The sequence below is a fragment of the Triticum aestivum genome, chromosome 6B (assembly GCF_018294505.1).
Source record: "Triticum aestivum cultivar Chinese Spring chromosome 6B, IWGSC CS RefSeq v2.1, whole genome shotgun sequence".
Taxonomy (NCBI): Eukaryota; Viridiplantae; Streptophyta; class Magnoliopsida; order Poales; family Poaceae; genus Triticum; species Triticum aestivum.
This window is the reverse complement of record NC_057810.1, coordinates 79944270-79951301: the sequence shown is the minus strand read 5'-3', so window position 1 is coordinate 79951301 and position 7032 is coordinate 79944270.

Here is a 7032-nt window from a genome sequence, read left to right as displayed (position 1 = left end):
TAGAGAATCATCATAACAAGAAAATAATGTTTCTATGATCTGATCACAGAGGCGAATATTTGAGTTACGAGTTTGGTCCTCATTTAAAACAATGTGGAATAGTTTCACAACTCACGCCACCTGGAACACCATAGCATAATGGTGTGTCCGAGCGTCCTAACCGTACTTTATTAGAAATGGTGCGATCTATGATGTCTCTTTCCAATTTACCACTATCGTTTTGGGGTTATACATTAGATAGAACCGCATTCACGTTAATTAGGCCACCATCTAAATCCGTTGAGATGACACCGTATGAACTGTGGTTTGGCAAGAAACCTAAGCCGTGGTTTCTTAAAGTTTGGGGTTGCGACACTTATGTCAAAAGGCTTCACCCTGATAAGCTCGAACCCAAGAAGAGGAAGACTAAGCTGTCTGAGGCTAAATCCAAGAAGAGGAAGTACTGTGACACTTGTGATGATGGTCCCTCCAAGAAGAAGCTGAAGACAAAGTCTTCCAAGTCTTCATGCAAAGAACGTGCTACTCCTCGTGAACCATTGATCGTTGAGCCGATCTCTATCACACAACCAACCACCACCAATCGTGAGCATTATCTCGTTGTGCATGAGCTTGCTTCCACAAAGGCTCATCAGTCTGAAGATATTCCAACTGCTGACTCCACCGCCGCTGAAGACATTGGTCATGATGACAATCTTGAAGACAATAAAGTCCTTCCTCAGATCTAGCCCAACCCGGTAACATCGCCTGCTCCTACGAGCAGTGAACTGATAAGCATTGGCGATCCCACGACGCAATTCACACAAGATGTATTCTGGGAAGAACACCACCCCAACTCCCCGTTGCATGAAGTCATTCCTCGCACTCCACCTACTCAGGTCACCACTCTAGTGCTTGAGACCTCGCAAGCAACACCTGAAGACATGGAGAAGACAACTCCTTCACCATAGGCGCCATCCTCTTTTCGAAAGCTTCGCAGAGGCCCTAGGCCCTAGGTCTCCATGTCAAGCATTCCTGAAGAGGATGTGCAAAACACAAACTCAGTAGCACGTCAAGTGTTTCTTGAAGCCACTCCTTCAGCGACTGCTCAAGAATCTGAAGCCAAAGAGGCTGAAGACATCCCGGCCGCATCAGCAGATGAAGAAAAATAAGAAGAACGTGAAGTTATTCCCCCTGTCAGTGATCCTGTTGTTCGAGAAGATGTGATTGTGCCAGACCCTCTGATCCATGAATCCACTGATGTTGAGGCAAATGCGGCTGCTACCAGCACCACCACTGAAGCCAATGACATAGTCATGGCTGAAGATATTGTTCATCCAGAAGTCATTACTGCCATGGAAGATAATGTGAAGCCATCCACCTCGGGTGTGGCCGTTCCTCCTCCTGTGCCCCACACAATGGAACGTGCATACAACCGAGGTGAGATTGTTACTGTTTGATGGCCTATCTTAATACCACCCACTACTCCTGGTCCTCAATATGACCATCACGTGGAGAAAACGCCTCAAACGCAGAAGCCAAAGCCGAGGCTGCCAAGGCTTCCAAGTGCTGTCACTACTCCAGGCTCCTTCAGTGTGCTCAGCTTCAGAGAGCACAACACCTTCTTCGGCTCTGCCAATAATCCATACAAGAAGCCAAAGTTATCCTCGGATAGGTTCTGGACCCGTCAACAACGCAGCTACTACTCATGCATACTATACAATCAAGACATGATTTTTCCTCACAAGCGTCTTGACTGTGATGCCATTACTGGGCTGCCATGCCTTGAAGAGGCTCTTGATTGCTTCCGCGAAGTTGGACTGCTCCCATTTGTAACTGACAAGGAGCATTGGAATGAAGAGCTTCTTTTGTAGTTCTATGCTACTCTACACATCAGAGGCTACAACAGGGATCCGAAGACATGGGTCCTTGAGTGGATGACAGGAGATGTCCATCATGAAGCCAAAGCTCAGGATATCATTGAACTAACTTCCCCGCCCACTCCTAGAGATCTGTATGAGCCAGGTTGTCAGCTAAATGAATGAGAACTGCAGAGCATTTTTCAAAAGCCCGAGCCAAACATGAGTTAAATGCTCAGCATGATGAAGCCACTGCCAATTGATGCTGAATATCCCAAGGAGTTCTTTGTCAAGGACCTCGAGTATCTGCCCCGCACCATTTATCATATTCCGAGGCGTACTCTGTGGCCTATCAAAGGATATTGTCTTGATGCTAAGCTTGAATGCGCCATGAAGGCATTGGTCTTCTACATCCTCAATGGTATTAGGTTCAACAATCAAGATTTCTTCATTAGACAGTTGGTAGCTTCAGGCATTAATCTCTTTGGCCTCAAGTTTTATGCACCATTGGTTATGCGACTGATAAAGCTTCACTCAACTATCAACTATCATGCTTCAGCACACAACCAAGTTGTATTCTTGCCTGAAGTGGATATGTCTCATGAAGCCATTTATCCTGTGCCTGCCAAGGAGCCCATACGTGAAGACAATGTCGCATTTCAAAGCTTCACTCAACCCATTGAAGGAGTTCATGTTCTCAATCCTCCTGCTCCTGCTGGTCCTCTTGCTGGTCAATTACGTCTGATGCATCATGCAAACAATAATGCAACAGTCAGCACTATAGCTCAAAGGCCTCAGAAGCATGCTCGTGTCCTGAATGCCAGAGAGCTTCTTGTATCACTTCACTAGAAGCAGGATAGGCATCATGTCTGGATGAAGCGCCAGATGCAGAGCTTTCTCATTGATATCAATCACATTCGCAGCCTTGCAACCAAGAACTCATTTGTTGCGCATGAAGCCTGTCGGCAGTCCTGGAAGAGCCTCACAATGCTTTGTTCTGAAGATGATCTTCTAGAAGATGGCTTCACTGAACATTTCAAGTTTGATTCCAGGCCACCACAATCTGCAAGTTAGCGTCCAACTCCCTCAATTGAAGATTTTGACTTTTCATCTTTGGCTCCCACTGTTGTTGCATGAGTCATGGATGAAGAGGACAACGCTACTTCACCAGTGATGGCTTCACTGCATCACGATTCTACGTCAGGCCCCTTTGCACCACCCAACTCCAACATCGACCCTACTGCACCAACATCTTCGCCTACTGGGAATGAGTAGATACTCTATGTCTTCAAACCTTTTTGGTCCTTACTGACAAAAGGGGGAGAAGCATATGAGTTGAGAGTCTTCAAGTGGGTCCATATGGGTGCTTATATTTTGTTGAGTTCTTACAACTCTCATTCTTGAAACTATTGGTTTTTGAGTTGTAACACTTAAACTTGATGGTCGTCTGCCACTTTTACTGCTACCTTATGAAGCGATGATAAATCCCGCATGAAGTCATTCTGCAGACGACCAGTTCTCATTGTGCATGTCATTATCTTCATTACTTTCATATATGCATGATGAATTGTATTCATGGTTGAAGATCTCTACAAAGCAAAACATGCCATGTGCATTTGCATTCAAAGGCAAACTACTTATATGCACATCTTCAGGGGGAGCCTCTTACAACCTATGAAGACAATGCCTATGTACTTAAACTTTCACATACTTTTATCCCTGTTGAAAACTTCAACGAGATTGTCATCAATCACAAAAAGGGGGAGATTGTAAGTGCATCTAGTGCCACCCCTAGTTGGTTTTGGAGTATTGACGACAAACATGGTTGAGGGCCTAATGTGTTTGTAAGAATTGCAGGATAACACAGGTAGTAGTCCCGCATTGATTTGGTTTACCTACCAGAGATGACCCCTAAAATGTATGAAGATATTGAACACAATGGTGGTTCGTGAAGACATTCACGTTGAAGATAATGACCCTGTGAAGACATTCACTTGAAGACTATTGAGTGGGAAGACATAGTTTCCTTTGTAGTTTCTTTTTCTTCTTTATTGAGTCATAGGAACCACTGTACTGTGATGTGGGGTCCAAGTGAACAAAGTTAGATGACTGAAGTGATGCTCAACCAAAATCCTATGTCTTCGAGCGAAGACAATGAGAGCAAATCTTATTCAGAGCTGGATGAGTCAGCTTTGCTTGCAGCCCAAGCCAAGGTGCCGCGTGTGTTTGAAATCTGACCGTTGGACACGTGTTGGTTCCTTAGTGACCCAGGGTCATTTTGGACATATCATGTCGGGTTGCCTCCTGGCTATAAATAGCCCACCCCATACACCATAAATTGGTGGCTGCTTAGAGTTAGTACACATCTTTTGTCGTTTGAGAGCAACCCACCTCCGAAGCCTTTGAGAGAGAGATCCTTGCGAGGACAAAGCCCAAAACACCCAGAGCCAAAGAGTGTCAGGCATCACTGAAGTCTTTCTGTCCCCGTAACCTGAAGACTTGTTACACTTGAGGACTGTGCATCCTCTAGCTGGCTAGGTGTCATATTCTGAGGATCCAAGAGTCATTGTGGATCGCCAGTGAATGGAGTCTGTGAAGGTTTGGAAGTCTACCTTGAAGACTTACCAGAGTGATTGGGTGAGGACTGGGTGTCCTTAGCTCAAGGGGAATAAGGTGAAGACACAGTATTCTGAGTTCAATTTCAGCCTCCCTAACCAGACGTACAGTTGTCACATCAACTGAACTGGTCTACCAAATCCTTGTCTTCACCAAGCTACTGGTTCTATCCCCTACCTTCCTTACATTTCAGTTTTTCTTCATGAAGTCATTGCTTGCTTGCCTGATCTGTTTGACTTCATTGCATGAAAACTATTATCTGTTTGGCTTCATACTGTCTTCCATTCCGATCCATACTACCTAGCTGCTATTAGTCTTTGTGCTTTCACTATATTGCTCTCTTGACTATTGCTTGTCTAGTGTAGTTCATCGTCCGCTGCATATCATATAGGTTCATATTAACAGTTTGTCTTCAAAGACCTCGTGTTTTGAAGACTTTCGTAAAAATCACCTATTAACCCCCCTCTAGTCGATAACTAGCACTTTCAAGGAGAAGGAAATAGGGGAGGGAGAGGAAAGTGTGGAGTACGACTCCCCCTTCCCCCCCCCCTTCTTCATACAAGGAGAGGGGGGGGGGCAGGAGGGCAGGAGCCCTAGGTCCGGCGGCCAGCCCCTTGGGGCTCGCCCTGGCTACCCTAGGCTGCCTCCCCTCCCCTCCCACCTATATATATATGTGGGGATGGGGCGCCACACTAGGACAACATTGTCTTAGCTGTGTGCTCTACCCCCGTCCACCGTTTACTCCCTCGGTCGTATTTTCGTAGTGCTTAGGCGAGCCCTGCCGAGATCACATCCCATCACCGTCAACACGTTGTCGTGCTGGCGGAACTCATCTACTACCTCTGCATCTGCTGGATCAAGAAGGCGGAAGACCTCACCAAGATGAATGTGTGCAGAACATGGAGGTGCCATGCGTTCGGTACTAGATCGGTTTAAGCGCGAAGAAAGTTCGACTACATCAACCTTGTTGTGAAACTCTTTCGATTACGGTCTACGAGGGTACGTAGACACACTCTCCCCCTCTCATTGCTATGCATCTCCTTGATAGATCTTGCATGTCCATAGATTTTTTTTGTTTTCCATGCAACGTTTCCCAACAGTGGCATCTGAGCTAGGTCTATGCATAGATGATATGCACGAGTAGAACACAAAGAGTTGTGGTCAGTCATAGTCATACTGCTTTCCACCAACGTCTTATTTTGATTCGGTGGTATTGTGGGATGAAGCGCACGGACCAACCTTACATGTCCACGCACATGAGACCGGTTCCACCGACAGACATGCAACTAGTTTTGCATGAAGGTGGCTGGCGGGTGTGTGTTTCTCCTACTTTAGTTGAATCGAATTTACCTACAGCCGGTCCTTGAAGAAGGTTAAAACATCAAACTTTATGAAACACCATTGTGCTTTTTGCGTAGGTAAGAACTGTTCTCGCTAGGAGCCCGTAGCAGCCACGTAAAACTTGCAACAACAAAGTAGAGGATGTCTAACTTGTTTTTGTGGGGCATGTTGTGATGTGATTTGTTTAAGATATGATGTGATATATGTTGATGTATGAGATGATCCTGTTTTGTAATATCGACAACCGGCAGGAGCCTTAGCGTTGTCTTTTTATTGTATGAAGTGCAAGCGCCATGTAATTGCTTTACTTTCTCACTATGCGTTAGCGATAGTTGTAGAAGCAATAGTTGGCATGACGACCTCGACGCAAGGACGCTATGATGGAGATCAAGGTGTCAAGTCAGTGACGATGGAGATCATGATGATGCTTTCGAGATGGAGATTAAAAGCACAAGATGATGATGGTCATATCATGTCACATATTGTGATTGCATGTGTTGTTTATCTTTTATGCATCTTATTTGTCTTAAAACGGCGGTAGCATTATAATATGACCCCTTCAATAAATTTCAAGATAAAAGTGTTCTCCCCGAGTATGCACCATTGCTAAAGTTCGTCGTTTCGAAGCACCACATGATGATCGGGTGTGATAGACTCTACATTCACATACAATGGGTGTAAGACAGTTTTGCACATGCAGAATACTTGGGTTAAACTTGACGAGCCTAACATGTACAGGAGCCCTAGGTCCGGCAGCCAGCCCCTTGGGGCTCGCCCTGGCTGCCCTAGGCTGCCTCCCCTCCCCTCCCACCTATATATATGTGGGGATGGGGCACCACACTAGGACAACATTGTCTTAGCCGTGTGCTCTGCCCCCGTCCACCGCTTACTCCCTCGGTCATATTTTCGTAGTGCTTAGGCGAGCCCTGCTTAGATCACATCACCATCACCATCAACACGTTGTCGTGCTGGTGGAACTCATCTACTACCTCTCCTTCTGCTGGATCAAGAAGGCGGAAGACCTCACCAAGATGAATGTGTGCAGAACATGGAGGTGCCATGCGTTCGGTACTAGATCGGTTGAAGCGCGAAGAAAGTTCGACTACATCAACCATGTTGTGAAACTCTTCTGATTACGGTCTACGAGGGTCCATAGACACACTCTCCCCCTCTCATTGCTATGCATCTCCTTGATAGATCTTGCATGTCCATAGGATTTTTTTTGTTTTCCATGCAACAT